Genomic DNA, 17399 nt, shown 5'->3' on the forward strand with positions numbered 1-17399 from the left:
CCATTTTTTATAATGTTGTTGTTATTATTTTTTCAACTTTTTTATTTATTTTGTTCTTTCATGCATTAAAATTTCTGTAATTAGAGTGTACACTTGTGGAATTAATACTTAACACTGTCACGCGCTCAGCTCAGTGTTTCAGCCGAGTGTTCCCCTAAAATGTTCCCCAGCTGACAAAACTGTAGCGTCACCGGATCTATCATATTGGTGAATATTATCATTTTACGTTGATATCTAAGAGAGAGAGAGAGAGAGAGAGAGAGAGAGAGAGAGAGTCTAAGGTAATATTAAAGCGAGTTACGGAGTGTAAGTATTATACGAGTAGTGTCTTACGTAACGTCCTATTTAAAAGTGACAAGAAAAAACTTTTAACTGCGGTCGAGATTCGTCACTGTACAACACGACAAAGTTCCGTGTACTAAGCCTATAATAATGAGTAACGCACCTTGATAGTACTTCACGTTTCTAAGGTTATCTGAACCCAAAACTTTATCCAGAAATCTAATTACAGTACAAGATGTACATATTTAAGTATGCAGTACAGTTACAGTCATGCCTGTGTTGTAGTACAGTGTTGCACGGGTGGTGTACTGTGTGGAAGGTAAGTACAAATAATATATTTAAAAGCTGCTTATTTCACAAAGTTCTAATGCTCTTGTATACTCAGAATACTTCAGGGAGCGCCGTGTATTATGCTCTCTTTACCTGCACTTCAGAATTATATTTTTGAAATCTGCTTTTGAAAATTAATCTTCGTTGTTCTTTTTATTCATCATTTAAGTAATTCATATATCACGTCTTTCAGCATCAAGTATACGGCCACACATATAACACTTTAAGTATAAATGAAATACTTGTGTTAGTCGTATCAGAGAGGCATGTATATATTTACTCATGTATCTAAGCTTATTTTAATTAAATTTACACGCGTATCTTCAGTATCGTGTCCTATATTTAATGCCAACGATATTTGGTTTAATTACAAATGTATTTTACATCAGGAAGTATATTACATATCTGCATTTTTTACTTAAATTTTTTTGGTATATCTAATTCATTTTTTAAATTACACAAACACACACACATTCACTCACTCACTCACTCACTCACTCACTAACTCACTCACTTCGCATTTTAAAACTGTATGTATCATAGCACGTCTTTGTATACTGTCATGAATAAGAAAATAGCTTGGTGTTTCCCGTGTTACATAACATCAGTTTTATATTGAGTTGGACCGCCACATTATCCATACACCAAAGCCAACCACACCCGGGGAAATTACCGTCAACGTACCAACGAATAGTTGTACTAAAAAATTTTTGAGTGTGTTCGTTTAATGATGGGAGGCCTGTTTAGTTTGCTCTGTGTGTGTGTGTGTGTGTGTGTGTGTGTGTGTGTGTGTGTGTGTGTGTGTGTGTGTGTGTAATAATAATAATAATAATAATAATAATAATAATAATAATAATAATAATAATAATAATAATTAATAATAATAATAATAATACTAATACTAATAATAATAATAATAATAATAATAATAATAATAATAATAAACGGTTTATTGATAGAGTTGCAGCCGGTGGCTAAAAATATACAGACTTACATTTGATTTAGACATATTGATATAATATGCGTTGAATACATTTACAGGGCTGTACAGTACATAAATCAGGAGTTGTTTATTATTTTAATAATAGATGGGATGGTGCTGTTCTTATAGCTATCGGTGCGGGCTCTTTTGGGCTGAATTTGTTGTAGTGGCGGACTGCGCGAGGTGGGTGGGGGGCTGCAGGTGGCAGGAGGTGGCGATGACGAGGGTGGTGCATTAGTTGGCTGCCAAACCTTTCCAGTGCTTGGTGGTGGAGGTCACTGAGGGATGGCATTTCCAGGGTGGAGAGAGCGTTGATGTAGCCGGAGTATTCTGCGCCGAGCATGATTCTGCAGGCCCTTTTCTGTACCTTCTCTAGCCGACGTTGTTGGGTGGAGTTGAGAGAAGACGACCAGGCTGGTGACGCATACGTTAGTTTGGGGAGAATAAAGGCGTTGTAGATGGTCCTCAGCTCTGGCGTGGGTGTCCCAAGTGACCTAAGTCGTCGTAGCATGTAGAGACGGTACGAGGCTGCCTTGACTGTGTTATTTACATGGGCCTTCCAGTCAAGTTTGTTGTCTATAGTTACACCCAGGAGTTTGGCAGACTGCACCAGCTGGAGAGGATGGGCACCCACTGTGACTGCTGGGGCTTGCACTGGAGTGGTGGCGGTATTGATGTGCATGACTACGGTTTTGGTGTGGTTGATGGTGACCTTGTTCTCCGTAGTCCATGCCTGTAGCCTGTCCAGGGTGCCTTGTAGCGATGAGTAGTCTGGTGCGGTGTTGTCCACTGAAACCCCCACAGTGCAGTCATCCACGTACTTCCACCTGTGAGGAGTGTCCGATAGAGCGTCGTTGATCAGGATCAGGAAACACAGTGGTCCCATCTTGGTCCCCTGGGGAACACCGCAGGTGAGGTGTTGGAATGTAGAGACCAAGCCCTGATACCTCACTGCTTGGCGACGTCCACTCAAGAAATTAGTGAGCCATGAGACCAGGTTGGTGGGCAGCCCTAGTGCAATAGCCTTGTTGATAACAGTGCACTGATCAACAAGGTCAAAGGCCTTTCTGAAGTCCACAAGGGCAACGGCCAGTGATGTCTTACGTTTCTGCAAGTTTTTGTGCAGAAAATCCAGAAAGTTCACCAAGCAGTGTGATGTAGAGGAGGTCCTCATATTGCCAAATTGCTGTGAATCAATTGACTGATAGATACTGGCAAATGCCCATTCAAAAACAAAGTCCTCACTAAGTAGACTGGGTATGGGGGTAATGGCAACTGGCCTGAGGTCGTTCAGGGACTGTGGGGTGGTCACCTTGGGGATGGGGGTGACAAATGCGGTTTTCCATTCATTAGGGCATTTGCTTTGTCTGAGGGATGCATTAATAATAGAACAGAGGGGGGTGGCGTGTGTGTGTGTGTGTCTGTGTGAACTGTTATCTGTTTCGTTGTGTCTGTGTGTTTTGAGAGCATATAATCGCGTTGTTTTATGGGGTATGTTCCTTTAGTTATACCAAAAAGAGTGCTGCTTCTCTCTCTCTCTCTCTCTCTCTCTCTCTCTCTCTCTCTCTCTCTCTCTCTCTCTCTCTCTCTCTCTCAGGCTTAGATGTTTATCACCAACTACCATCTCCCCGAGTAAGAGAGGGATGGGGGTTAGAGTGGGGGAGCGTAATGAATTACAGGGGAGAGGAAGAGTGGAAGAGGAAAAAGAGGAAATTTGGAGGGGGAAAGACGTGAACTGAAGAGGAGAGAAAGAGGGGAGATTGGAGAACTGAGAAAGGGGGAAGGCAAAGGAAGTTGGAAACGAAGAAAGATGTGAACTCCTAATTGAGGAAGAGGGAGAGAAGACGGGGAGAGAGAAGGAGAGAGAAGGACGTTAGGATGGAGAAAAATGTGAAATCCTAATTAAGTAAGAGGGAGGGAGGCGAAAAGGAGAGACAGTAAAGAAAATGGGAGAGGGAAGGAGAAGAAGAAGAAGAGGAAGAGAGGAAAGGTGGAAGGAGAAGGGGAGGAAGAGGAAGGAGAAGGGGAGGAAGAGGAAGGAGAGTTGTAGATTGAGTGAGGAGAATGGGAGAAGGAGTAAGGAGAATCGGAGAGGGAGGGGGGAAAGGAAGAGCAGGAGAGGGAAGGAGGGAGGAGAAGGGGAGAAAGAGGAAGGAGAGTTGTAGAGGGAGTGGGAAAAATAGGAGAGGGAGTGAGGAGAAGGGGAGAGGGAGTGAGGAGAAGAGGAGAGGGAGGAAGGAGAAGAGGAGAGGGAAGAAGAAGAAAGAGAGACGGGGGGAGGAGAAGATGAGGAAAGAAAGTAAAGAGAAATAGAGGGGTAGAGGGATGAAGGAGGAGGGAGAAGAAGAGGGGAGATGGAGGAATGGAGGGAAGGAGAGAGGGAGAGGTAGAGGAGGAGAGTAAATTCCTATTTGATGGAGTGGTGTGAGAATGTCTGAATAAAGTACCATATGAGAGGCGCCGTTCCTCACATTAGACAGAGGGAGCCAGGCCACAACATTGTTTTTTTATGAGGAGGTAAGATAATCATGACCTCTATCAGTGCCAGGTCAAACTCTCTATTATGGTCCGATGAGTGAAGGTGGGGATGGATATTGAACGAAGAAAGAAAAGAAGACAAGAGGTGATAAACCGGGGGATGGTAGGGAGTCAAAGAGTGATAAATGTTTAAAGGAAAAACAGTTTGCTGGGTTTACTGAGTTTTTGTCTAGATGATGGTGATGATGATGATGATGATGATGATGATGATAATGATGAGAATGAGAAGGAGGAGGAGGAGGATTATGGTAATGATGATCATGATGTATTAAACAGCTATTATTAATATAACTATCACGTGAAGACAGTAATTTCTTGTTATTATAGCAATTTCCTTTAATCAAGACAAGTCCGAAAACCAGAAAAAATAAATCAGATACCGTACATTTAAGAGGAATCACTCAGTACTCTGGAAATCTAAATAATAATAATAATAATAATAATAATAATAATAATAATAATAATAATAATAATAATAATAATAATAATAATAATAATAATATTTATAATCCCAGAAAATAGCAAATACGATGGAGGTCTAAGGTGAGGGGTGAGAGATAAAGTAACAGGTGAGAAACAGGAAGCAGGTGAAGGCAGGTCAGAGGTGAGAAGGTCATAGATGAGAGGCAGATCGTAGGTGAGAGACAGGTGAGGATACAAATACAGAAGGATGGTGTTGACAATGACCGCAGCAATGATATTATTCCTTATTTATCAATATTTTAAACCAAAATCGGATTAACTGCCGTTAACCTAACATACCCTAACCTAACGCAGCCTAAAGTAAAATAACCTAACCTAACCCCTCCTCCAAGCATCTTTTGGGTGTATAATCATCAAACGAAATAAGCGGTGGGGCTATTCTTCAGGTGATCCAAGGATTCGTGCTATTTTGAGTTATGTCCTGTACCGCAAAGCGACTTTCAGATGTTAAAAACGTACAGTTCAACGAAGTCACTGAAGTACGATCTTGTATAATGAACACAATTTAAAGGTCACCTGCAGCCATTTTCCTTAAAAAATGGTTCAAATTTGAAAGTCGAGGAATAGTTTTGGTGTAAAGTAAAAATAAGAGACATTTAAAATATCATCATCTCGTAGTGCTATTAAACTTTCAACACTGGAGTGACGTGAGCAGAGGAGTACCTAGGTAATTCATATTGGGACCAATAATACATAACTTTGCCGGGTAAAGTTGTTTCTGTGTAGTTACAGATCATAACTTTGTTGTGACAGCTTTTTGTGACTTAAATCTATGTGGAAATGAAGGGAATTATGCATTTTTTTTTAATCCTAATAAAAAATAATACGGTATTAACATTAGGCCGACGATTACTGTTGACCTTGGTGCTGAGCGGCGCCCACACCTGCCACCTGCCATATCCAGGGTTAGACTCACTCTCTTGTAGCTAATGTACCAAGACGTGTTAAATTTGAAACTATGATGTTTTAACATTACTTACATATCTACATTTTTTTAGGTAACCATTATTATTATCTCAAATATAAAATGAAATTATAAAGTACGATCAGTTTGTATGATGAACTGTGGTTGGCAGTTGTCTTTCCGCCTGTTGATGTCAGGACTACCTCTACCACTGCTGAATGGCTGCAATATTTCACACAAACTATATTTATGAACTAAAAGTTTAAGAAATGGGTTCATGTTTCATCATCATTATTATATATATATATATATATATATATATATATATATATATATATATATATATATATATATATATATATATATATATATATATATATATATATATATATATATATATATATATATATATATATGTATATATATATATATATATATATATATATATATATATATATATATATATATATATATATATATATATATATATATATATATATATATATATATATATATATATATATATATATATATATATATATATATATATATATATATATATATATATATATATATATATATATATATATATATATATATATATTAAAGTGGAAATGAATTTTATATTATCAGGCTTCAAATGTTTGAATCTCTCTTAGAAAAGTTGTGTTACCTCTGGATTTGTTGTTTAATTAATTATTATGGATTCTTCACCTTTTAGCCCTTTCCCCCTACTGTCTTGGGTAGCCGTCGTCAGGAACAACACACACACACTTAACTTGCCTTCTGTCACCCTTTGTATCTAATTACCTTCCCAGTTGTATTCTTCTGTAATAAAGCTAAACTTATTATTAATCCCACTTTACCAGAGATCGGTAAGAACACCTAACTTGAGGCACCACAGAGTAACAAGGATGGAGGCCCTCAAGAAAGCTAAACATAGACACGGAGTCTTACAACAGTGTACTTGACGTCACTCACTACATCAATAATGAGAGGATTTAAATAATATATCCCTGCCGTAGATACTGGGCTGCCCATAATTTTGTGTGTGTGTTTTTTGGTGTTTGTTTTGGTGGAAGATTACGGAATTTCAGTGTCGGTGGGAGGAAGAGTAGACTTAGAGGAAATGGTAATAGTAGCAGTTCTGTAGAGAGCGGAGACAAAATAATATATGAGGTAGATGAGGAAAAGTGATAGAAATATTAAAACTAATAGATGTGGTGATAGTTTTGTTTGTAAATGAAAATGAATCAGTAGTAGTAGTTATAGTTGTTGCTGTAATAATAACAGTAGTAGTTTTAGAGGAAGAAAGAATTTCAACGAATTAATAACAATAAACATAACAGAAAAACTACATTTACTGTTTTAACACAAATATGCCCCCGCTGTCTACGACTAACATTAGTACATAACATGATGAACTAAACAAGAAAGTTAATTGTTATAAAAGAGACAAGGAAGAAGTGTAATATAAATTATCAACAAGTACACATTAGTAACACCTGGAGTAGGAATTAATTGCAAAACATTCAGTAAGGTTACATGTGTAAAGGTCGTGTATACTGTAGAATACGTAATACCAGAACACTAGTGTTAGCAATAGTGCCAACACATCTTGTAAATGTGCTACTGCTGTTTCATAGTCTTGAACTATTGTTATGAAGGGATTTTGTTATCCCCATCAACAACACGCACTCGTTGTACTCAGGGGGTTAAGGCATAGTACTCAAAGGGTTAGTTTATGATATTCAAGGGGGTCAGTTTATCACAATCAAGGATTTAAGTCAATGTAATCAAGGGGTTAAATAATCGTCCTCAAAGGGTTAAGTCATCATTTTATTATTATTTTTTTTTTTTTACAAAACTTACATATGAAAATGCAATAAATGGTTAAAAAACACAATAAATATGATTTTCACGTTATGTTCCTTTTCATTATCATTACTGAAATTCTCCTTCGTTCTCATATTTCATAATTTTATACTATTTTTGTTTTCATTTCATAACGACTAATGTATATATTATTTCATTAAGTAAAGCGAACGATAGTATATGCTGATTGACCAAATATAATTTTCACTATTGTTAATTTTTTTTATTCCATGTGTGTGCGATTTCCTCCTCCTCTCTCTCTATGTGTTTCTTCTCTTCATTACAAGAAACAAACGGGTGGATTTTACCTGTTATCCGTTTTTATTGTTTTTCCTTTATTTTCGTCCCCTTTTCTTGCTTGTTCCCTCTTGAGTATACATTTTTGTCACTTTGCATCTGTTTTTCATCCTATATTTAGTTAACTTGCTGTTCTTCTCTTCCATCTTCGGTTTTATTTCCATTTCTTGGTTCATCTTTGAAAATATGTACTTCAACCTCAGTTTCATCTTCTCTTTTTTATCTTTATTTATTTTCTTTCTTCTTTGAGTATATCTCCATTTGCATCTCTCTCATCATCTCGTATTTATCCAAATTGTATTTTCCTGGGTCTTTTTTCTTTCTTTCCTTGTTTCTGTTTCTCTTCCGTTCTTAAGCTCTCTTGTCTTTCTTGTTTTTCCTACTTATGTTACTTTTACTTTATTTCTTCAACTTATGCTACTCGTCTTACTTCCCTTCTTCAGGTATTAATTTTCATGTTCACTGTACCATTAACATATTTTTTTTTCCATTATCCTAAATTCCGATTCATAATTGCCACAATTTCACACAGCCGGAAATTTTAATCAAGAGAAAAAGAGTGAATTAAGTTACCAAATTGACGAATGACTTTAGAATTTTTAATATTAGGTTAGTCTCTCATTCCGCCTTCTGCGTTATTTTTTTTTACTTTTCATTATGATGGTAATATTCATCAGTATTTTCAGTTTATAGTACGCACTGAATATAACGAATACGCATTTTTATACAGTTGTGGCTAAAATACGTCAACCATAATACTTGGTTCCTTCATACTGAAAAGCTCCACCCTGTGATCCACTGCCTGTCATCAATACAGGGCAACACGAGCTGTATTTCTCTCACGCTCCGATTCTTACTTCCTGCACCTCACCACTATAGAACTCTTTCTCGTATCATATGTCTCCTTCCTGCAGCTCTCCAAGTGTTGGGACAGCTAACACCTGATATTCACGAAATACTATTATCTTCCCCTGTAGATACTGTAACCTACAGGGGAATGTCAAGCACGTCATTATGTCTGCTTGGGTTATATATATATATATATATATATATATATATATCATGTGTGTACACATCTATTGTTTGACTAAAGTCAACTCGGTATTTCTCCGTACTGACCGACACGTCCCTGGTAACAATATTATCTACTGTACACTGGCTGTAGCTCGGTTGGTTTCTGTCACCTGTGAAAGTTCCGCCTTGGTAGGAGGCGACTATTGTCAGGAGAAAAATGACTGCATCCCCACGGAAGCTAATGGTCCACGCCGAAGGACGTAGGAGACCATACAGAATAATTTTGTGGCTGTACTTTTTCAGTAAACAGCCAAGTGACTTTTATATTCGAATTTAACCTTGACATATTTTAGGGGGATATTCCCACCAGTTATGATCATCGTCACCAGCATGTTTCTTGCCATACGCCTGGCAAGAAACACAAATTATGATGGCACCTACTGTGTTAAAGTTCCTGCGGACGATAGAAATATTCATCGTGCCAATCCTCCCCACTAACAACCCCTGCCTCCTTCTGATAGTCCTTCTGAGCCCATACTCATGACCCTGCCCCACATACTCCCCACTTACCCTCACATACTGTGATGTTCTATCGAAGATTTTTTACTTCCGGTTCCCATATTTCCCCCTTTAATGTACTTAGCTTACACCAGCCCTCAGACAAGACTCGTTCTTTTTTACTGTTATATTTATATCTGAAAGAGCAATAACCATTTAGCGAGTATCACCAGTATACTATCGCCAAGGGGAACTTTCAAAGATTTTCTGGCCAAACGGGTGGACCATTGCCGATGGTTGGAGGTTGGTGGGTCTTAGAGTGTGCAGACATGTACTATGCCTGAGTGTTTGTGGGAGCATTGTTTATTTACTATTCTGCTTTAAGTCCCGAGGATGGAATACATGACAAAGACCAACACCACACTATTGTGCTCTGCCACGCTACCTAGAGAGCATAAGCCTGCAAGATATGTCCTTGTATTTCTACCTGGCAAATCTTTATTGGCAGTGCGTGTGTTTATAGCGTGTATAAATTTCTTGCACACACAAACACACACACACACGCACACACACACACACAAACACACACACACACACACACACACACACACATATATATATATATATATATATATATATATATATATATATATATATATATATATATATATATATATATATATATATATATATATATATATATATGTAGATCCACAATGAAAACGTGGATAAGATAAATCTTGATAAAACACATGAAAGGGAATAACGAGGGAAGCAACGGTGCTCCGTTGTTTCCTTCTTTTTATTATATATATATATATATATATATATATATATATATATATATATATATATATATATATATATATATATATATATATATATATATATATATATATATATATATATATATATGCAAGTAAATCACTGTAGGTGTGCAAGGTGTAATCACATCAGGGTGAGTGTACTCACCCTGAAGATGTGAATTACACGAAAGCGCTTGGGAACTTCTGTGTTTTCTTCTTTGTATATATATATATATATATATATATATATATATATATATATATATATATATATATATATATATATATATATATATATATCACTAATTAAGGTTAATGATTAACTTTTTACTGTTATCGGTAGGATGTAATTGAAATTAAATTACGTATGATAACATTTTTTGTGTTTCATTTAAGACGTCGTTTCTCATCATAAGATGGCCAAATTATACATAAAGTAGGCTAGGCAAAGTTAGGTTTAATGAAGTTTTGTATGAAACTAATCATTTATACGTTATGATCAGCTACTGTACATTCTGACAATTCTAAAAAAAGTAGTCAAGGGATAACACAGACTTAAGATTTACATGTATATTAATCCCAGGAATATAAGGGAGCTGAAAAAGTTATCCACAACCACATTTTCGTCTTTATGTCTGTTATTGAATCCAGATCACATGAATATTAGGTACCCTAACTTATTATACTTGATGATTAAACATCCTAATGATACCTGTGGGAGTTAGGTTTAATGTTGGTCATATATTGCAAATACCAACTCTTTCCATAGGAATTTGCATCAAATCACACTCGTACCCATAACCCATACCGACTCGTATCTAAACCCATGCCAACTAGCACCAAAACCCATGCCAACTAGTACCAAAATTGTCATCAACCAAACTAATAAAGTTCGTTTATCTATCGATCATTATTTAATTTAGATTACTTCTGAAGTTGTGATGATTGCATATCTTTGCAACACCTTTGGTACATATACTCACTACATAATGAATATATAACCTCGCTACAATTCAACTCCGAGGGAGTCAGAATATACGTCGAGTTCCTCGTCCGACTCCTACTGGGAGTTCGCCTCCAGCCATGACCCTGGATACTAGTCGAGAGGATAGATTTCTGGGCGTCTGGTTAATAAAAGGATTTGTTTAATTAGCTGACCCATTAGTTCCTTTTTTTATTGAAGTGTAGTGTGAGAAGGAAGAGGAAGAGAAGAAAGATAAAAAAAAGGAGATAAAAGAAGAGGAGGAAGAGAAGTATATATTCGCACTTAGACAAACATGCTTTCTGTAGTAAGCTACACACCCATATTTTTTAACTAAGTTATTTATAAAGACACTCTCCAACACCACTTGTATATAGTTTGAAAAGCCTGTGTGTACTCTGGCCTCACGTTGTGTACACAAGCCTGCGCCATTTGTACACGCTGCAGTGTGCACATAAATATTACTTGTGTAAGCTGTAAAGGCCAGAGCAAACCTGTTAATCTGGGAGCGCACACATAGCGGCTGCCAGCCGCTAGTGGAGTGGTGGCTGGGCTAACACGCCGATACAGTATAGCACAGCGTCTCTGTTTACTTGATGATGACGCCGGTATTGCAAGCTTTTGCCGATGATTGGCAATTCGGGGAGTTTGATGTATTTCAACCGTCGGGCTGCTTATTCGTGTACGGGCGAGGGACAAGGAATAACTTTCTGAAACTTAAGTTCGGTTTAAGTCTCTGAATCTTACTGCTCAGTGTGACACAAGATTCCTGCTCTGGCTCCCTCAGGGGGCACTGGAGGGCTAGAATTAACAGTAAATGATGTCAATTCTTAGATGTTAAACTTTTAACATAACGAACTGTGTCATATATATATATATATATATATATATATATATATATATATATATATATATATATATATATATATATATATATATATATATATATATATATATATATATAAGCAAAAACATCACTCGCTTGACCTTGCCACATCGGTGAGTTTCATTACCCCTGTTAGTCTTACAACGCAATAAATTATATTAATTTTCCTCTTCATTTGTTCATCTCTTGAGAAGTATTCTTAAGAAGTGTTTTTTTTTTAATATTATGTTATGTTCATTGATATAATTTAATGACTTTTCGTGAACGTTTACTGAGAAGGCAACTGTACGTATGCTCGGCCATAAACACAGCTGTTTTTTAGCGAAAATTCTAGATTATCTGTTATATAATTTAATGTAATATAATTTAATATAATTTGAGTATGATATAATTGTTTAACAATTTATTGAAGAACCGAACAAATTTTACCAAATCTTAGTTAATTTCCGTTAAGTTTAAACAACAGACAAAATGGCGACTATATAATTTGCATCTCATAACTTAGTCGAAGGATCAGCTATACTTATGTTGTCATAAGTTAAGACGAAACCAGCATCTTTACACATGATTCACAACAATTACGTTCGAGTAATAGAGTAAAGACCACAGCTTTCTTCAAGAACGGGAATTATTAATTAGTAAATTTAAAATAACTTTTCCCATGGTTCTATACATAGCGCCTTAACAAGCACAATACTGGGGGCAGGTGGGGGGGGTATGAACAAAATGAAAAACACACCAGAACGTGCCTACCCCCCCATCCCAGAACACTATTAAAGAAACTCGGCCACTCTTTCACTACGCCGCTGTTCCCAAACTCAAAACACTAGTGCCTGATCTGAAAAGAAAGACAAAAAGGAAGGAAAGAGTGGACAAATAGCCTGGAATTTTATTTGCGACTCCCCTTTTTGCAGTGTTGTGGGTGACGGTCGTGTGTGGAGGGGTGTGTGGGGACGCAGCTGCCTGTCACACTGCCTCACTATTTCGAGTATATATGTTTTTCTCGAGAATCTACTATGCATTTTGGTGTGTATGTGTAAATGCCACTAAAGTGTCGTAAAAAGAAATAATAATCATATATATATATATATATATATATACAGGGAAGTTGAAATACGCTACATTTCCATGGATTTACATGTTTAATATAAATAAAAAACTCAATAAAATCTGTTACTTCACGTCAGCAGAGATTGTTTCCATTCCAGTTAGCATGAAACTTTAAGGAAATCCCTGGTTCAACTTCTCTCTCTCTCTCTCTCTCTCTCTCTCTCTCTCTCTCTCTCTCTCTCTCTCTCTCTCTCTCTCTCTCTCTCTCTCTCGGCGCAGTAAACTCGAGACCAAGAAACATGAGCCAATAGTTGTAATCCAAGTGTACTTGTCACAAGTAAAATTCTGAAGAGACATGAAGGAGTTGCATGACATTTTGGGTACAACCTGCCATTCTGGAGTCAAGATCTTCATGTTATGGTGTAAAGTGTCTTTTCAGAAGTAAGTCATTGGCTTTGCCCCTTACTGGATGTCGGTTCAGAGTTGAGAGAGAGAGAGAGAGAGAGAGAGAGAGAGAGAGAGAGTGTATCAGTGTTCTCGAACTTTCATGTAAAGACTGTCAGTACAGAATCAAGTTTCCGCTTTAGGCGTTTCAACTCTTTAGTAAGTTTGTTTACGATATCCCGGCTATACTTAAAAGCTGTGTAATTTTCCTTCCTTTCCTGGGATATTCGATTTTTTTCTCTCTCTGTAGATGATTCAGAGAGTTAGTGAAAGGTACAGAGTTTATGGCGATGAATAAATAAGAGAAAATTGTCTTGATTTACTCTTGGTTTCTATCCACCCTGGAATAAACAAGCACGGACCTGCAAACAAAAATGTACTGTATAGAAGAGGATTCAACTTTTTATGGCGATTTTAATCTTACATTAACGAAAGAAGGCCAAGTATTTCATCTTACCTCTAACACTCTTTTGCGTGTGTGTGTGTGTGTGTGTGTGTGTGTGTGTGTGTGTGTGTGTGTGTGTGTGTGTGTGTGTGTGTGTGTGTGCAGATAATAAACATGAACATCGTCTTCCAACATCAAGATGGTATAATAAACTGGTTAAATAATTTCTCCCTCCACATCTCAATGGGTTAAGAGAAAATAGGTTATATATCTCTACCTGAACACTTTAAGGGAGTGGTAAAATATATCTCCTTAACCCCTGTAGAGTTAAAGACGATGGATGACTATCACCCTTCCAAACTTGGCTGACAATGATGGCTGGATGAGTATCGCCCCTCACAACTGAATGATGAAGACCGTTGGCTTGTGTGTGAATACTCCGAGATATTCCCTTAAGTTTGGTTCCCTATATGAGACTGCTAACAAAACAAATGACTCTCTCGACTAAATTATGCGAATATCACGGTAGAATTTCTTCGGCTATAACTTGTGTGGGTATTAAATGGAGCGTTAAAAATTACTTCATTATATCCAGTATACAAAAGGAAGGCATTATATATTGTAGGGTGATGTGTACTAGATGGTCGTAATTACAATGTTAAAAATCTCTTTAAACATAATTTGTTATTAAAATATTCATATATACAAACCAAAGCAAGACACAAAGCCACAATCCTTTAATAACCTCAAATTTATCTAGAAAAGTAAAGATCCAGGACCCCTCTTTAAATCGGATTGAAAATTTATGGATTAATAAAATAAGTCTCCGAATCGTGGGTTGCACCCTTAGGTACAGATAAGGTTGTTGATGTACAAGTATATGGCCTCGTAAACTTAGTCGGGTGGGAGCGCAGAGTGTGAGGAACTCTGGTGGGGAGGCGCTCTGTAGTGTCGCGCTTCAAGATACAACTGGGAGGACCTACTACACTACTGACAAGGGGATGACGAACCTAGCGTGACTGTTTACCGTCTGTATGCCAGTGAAAAAGGTAATTGTAGCCGTTCAGTGATAATTGTTTTTTTATTCAGCTTGGTTGAGTGTGAGTGAGGACTATAAACGAGTGTTAGTGGTGAGTGAGGTGGTCTTGTGCCTAGATTAGTCGAGATGTGAAGATGGACTACACAAACACCAAATCTTAAATGCAGGTATACACACACACACACACACACACACACACACACACACACACACACACACACACACACACACACACACACACACACACACACACACACACATGAATTACTACACCACGTCAGGTCCCTCATAACACAATCTGTGAAGTAATTACTACACCACGTGATGCCCCTCATAACACCATCTGTGAAGGAATTACTACACTACGTGTCTGCTGTTCAAAACTTCAGCTTACATGATCTACGTGACCTCCACTGTAAACATTAATCTATATGTTCAGTGTATGTTCATTTACTTTTTTCTAATGAAAGCTTTTGTTAAACCACCAATATATGTAATAAGTCATTTATATCCAATGTATATTTTCGGCCTTCGGGCTGCAGAAATTTTTTCAATAGACCATTATTATTATTATTATTATTATTATTATTATTATTATTATTATTATTATTATTATTATTACACACACACGCCTTACCCACCAAGCAACTGCAATATCACATCTTAATAGGTGCAGTTGATTTATACATTCATTAAGGCGTGTCATGATAAAATGGAGCCTACCCAGTTATTTTGCTATCTCTTTTTATTAATATTATTATTATAATTATTATTTTTATAGAGATAATTGTCAGATTAAAACTTAAAACAAGTAATGCATTCTTTTGTCAAATCAGTATAAATACAATTATTTCTTAAAAGGCTCGGAGAATTAGTTCAAATGTAAAGCGAAACTAACTGTATTTCATTGAATTAAGTCGTCTTTTGCTATGTTTAAAAATAACTCAACCTTCTTCAGTTAGACTTCATATGGAAACAACAACTGGTTGAGAACGATAGCAGTGTTAGGAGTTTGGATAGCAGAAGATTGGATTAGTTGCGAAGGGTAGAGGAGAGGAAGGCTAGTGAAGAGAGCGGGTGAATAGACGGAGAGAAGGGAGTCAGAGAGGAGGAAGGCCTAGATTGAGATGGTGGTAGTGTGTTAGGAGGAAGCTGGAGAATTCTGGCTTATGATGATCTATGGTGATAGATGGAGAATAGTGGAGGAGGAGAATAAGACAGGAAGGAGCTTACCACTGGAGAAAAATTTCACCTCTAAAACACGAGAAGGAAGATGGATGTTGGAATTTTTTTTCTCGCAGATGTTAGTGAACGAAGAGGGCGGTGTACAGACTGTTCTGGGTAATAACTATAGAATCGATGTTAACTTGCCCAGCTACAGTAGATCTAATTTTCTTAAGGTGAGATATGATTGGCTGGAGATGGGGAGCTGATTAAGAGTTACCTTTTATATTGCTTTCACAGCTACAGTATATTACCCAATATTGATACATGTAACTTCCTATTATTTAATTAGTGGATATTCTTAATATCAGCATCAATGAATGTGCTTGTTGAAATCTGCTGACGTGCTTTACAATATTTTTGGTCAACAAATGTATTTTTGTACATCAATATACAGGTATGTTTTCAGTAGTCTACCAATGATACAAAAGTAGTGTAAAAAAAAAAAAAAAAAATATATATATATATATATATATATATATATATATATATATATATATATATATATATATATATATATATATATATATATATATATATATATATATATATATATATATATATATATATATGCGAGTATATATCCTTCTGGTTAATTCTTGCATGTTCATGTTTGACAGACATATCCGTCATTGTGTTGCACGTCGGTCACTACATCAATCAGCTACAAATAGGTCATTTCTTGTTCAGGGATATTTTAACTCATCCTGTTTTAGCTGCAGTGGTGCAATAAGAACGATATGTGACTCGTCATTTTTGAAGTAATTTATCTTGATTCCTCCGGCCAACAGGACAAAAATACAATGATCCTCAGCTGACTTGTGCAAATGGTAGAGCTGTATTGAATACGAAACAAAGCCGGGTGTGAATATGTCGATGTTAAACGATTTCTTCCGTGAGTCAATGGCAAAGGAAAAAAGTTGAGAGCAATATTTTATCTGGACTGAATTATGTCCAGACATGCTGGATCCGATATAAAGGTTATGAATAGCACAGTACCGATAAATTCACACGACGGTCAGGCTGATGAGCACGCAGTGTGAAAACTGTTGGGGTCTCACCAAGACCAAGACTTCATAGACCCCAACCCAGCATAAACTCGCCATTAGGACTGGGGACCTGTTAGTATTGGGACTCATACAAGAGGTCTTTCATATTATAGACCATAAAACCAGTATGACTCTCCCTAGCCTTTACTGAAGATCACTCACTAGTAACACCAAGACGACCTACATTAATTTTCTTGTATGCAGATTATTGTTGTTCTTAGCCAACTTTAAGTCTATTGAACCGCTTCATCTCATTCTTGGTATTGACACCAGAGTAAAGGACCCGAACTACAAAGGAAAATATTCATTTCTCCTCAGTATTAAATAATTA

At 36.7% G+C, this 17399-nt stretch overlaps 1 protein-coding gene across 1 annotated transcript in view; it reads right to left on the bottom strand.

Moving 5' to 3' along the window:
• Positions 1–17399, bottom strand: part of LOC121865768 — a 53236-nt gene that overhangs the window by 7756 nt on the left and 28081 nt on the right. The window lies entirely within an intron of this gene.

The sequence above is a fragment of the Homarus americanus genome, unplaced genomic scaffold (genome assembly GCF_018991925.1).
Source record: "Homarus americanus isolate GMGI-L3 unplaced genomic scaffold, GMGI_Hamer_2.0 scaffold51859, whole genome shotgun sequence".
Classification (NCBI taxonomy): Eukaryota; Metazoa; Arthropoda; class Malacostraca; order Decapoda; family Nephropidae; genus Homarus; species Homarus americanus.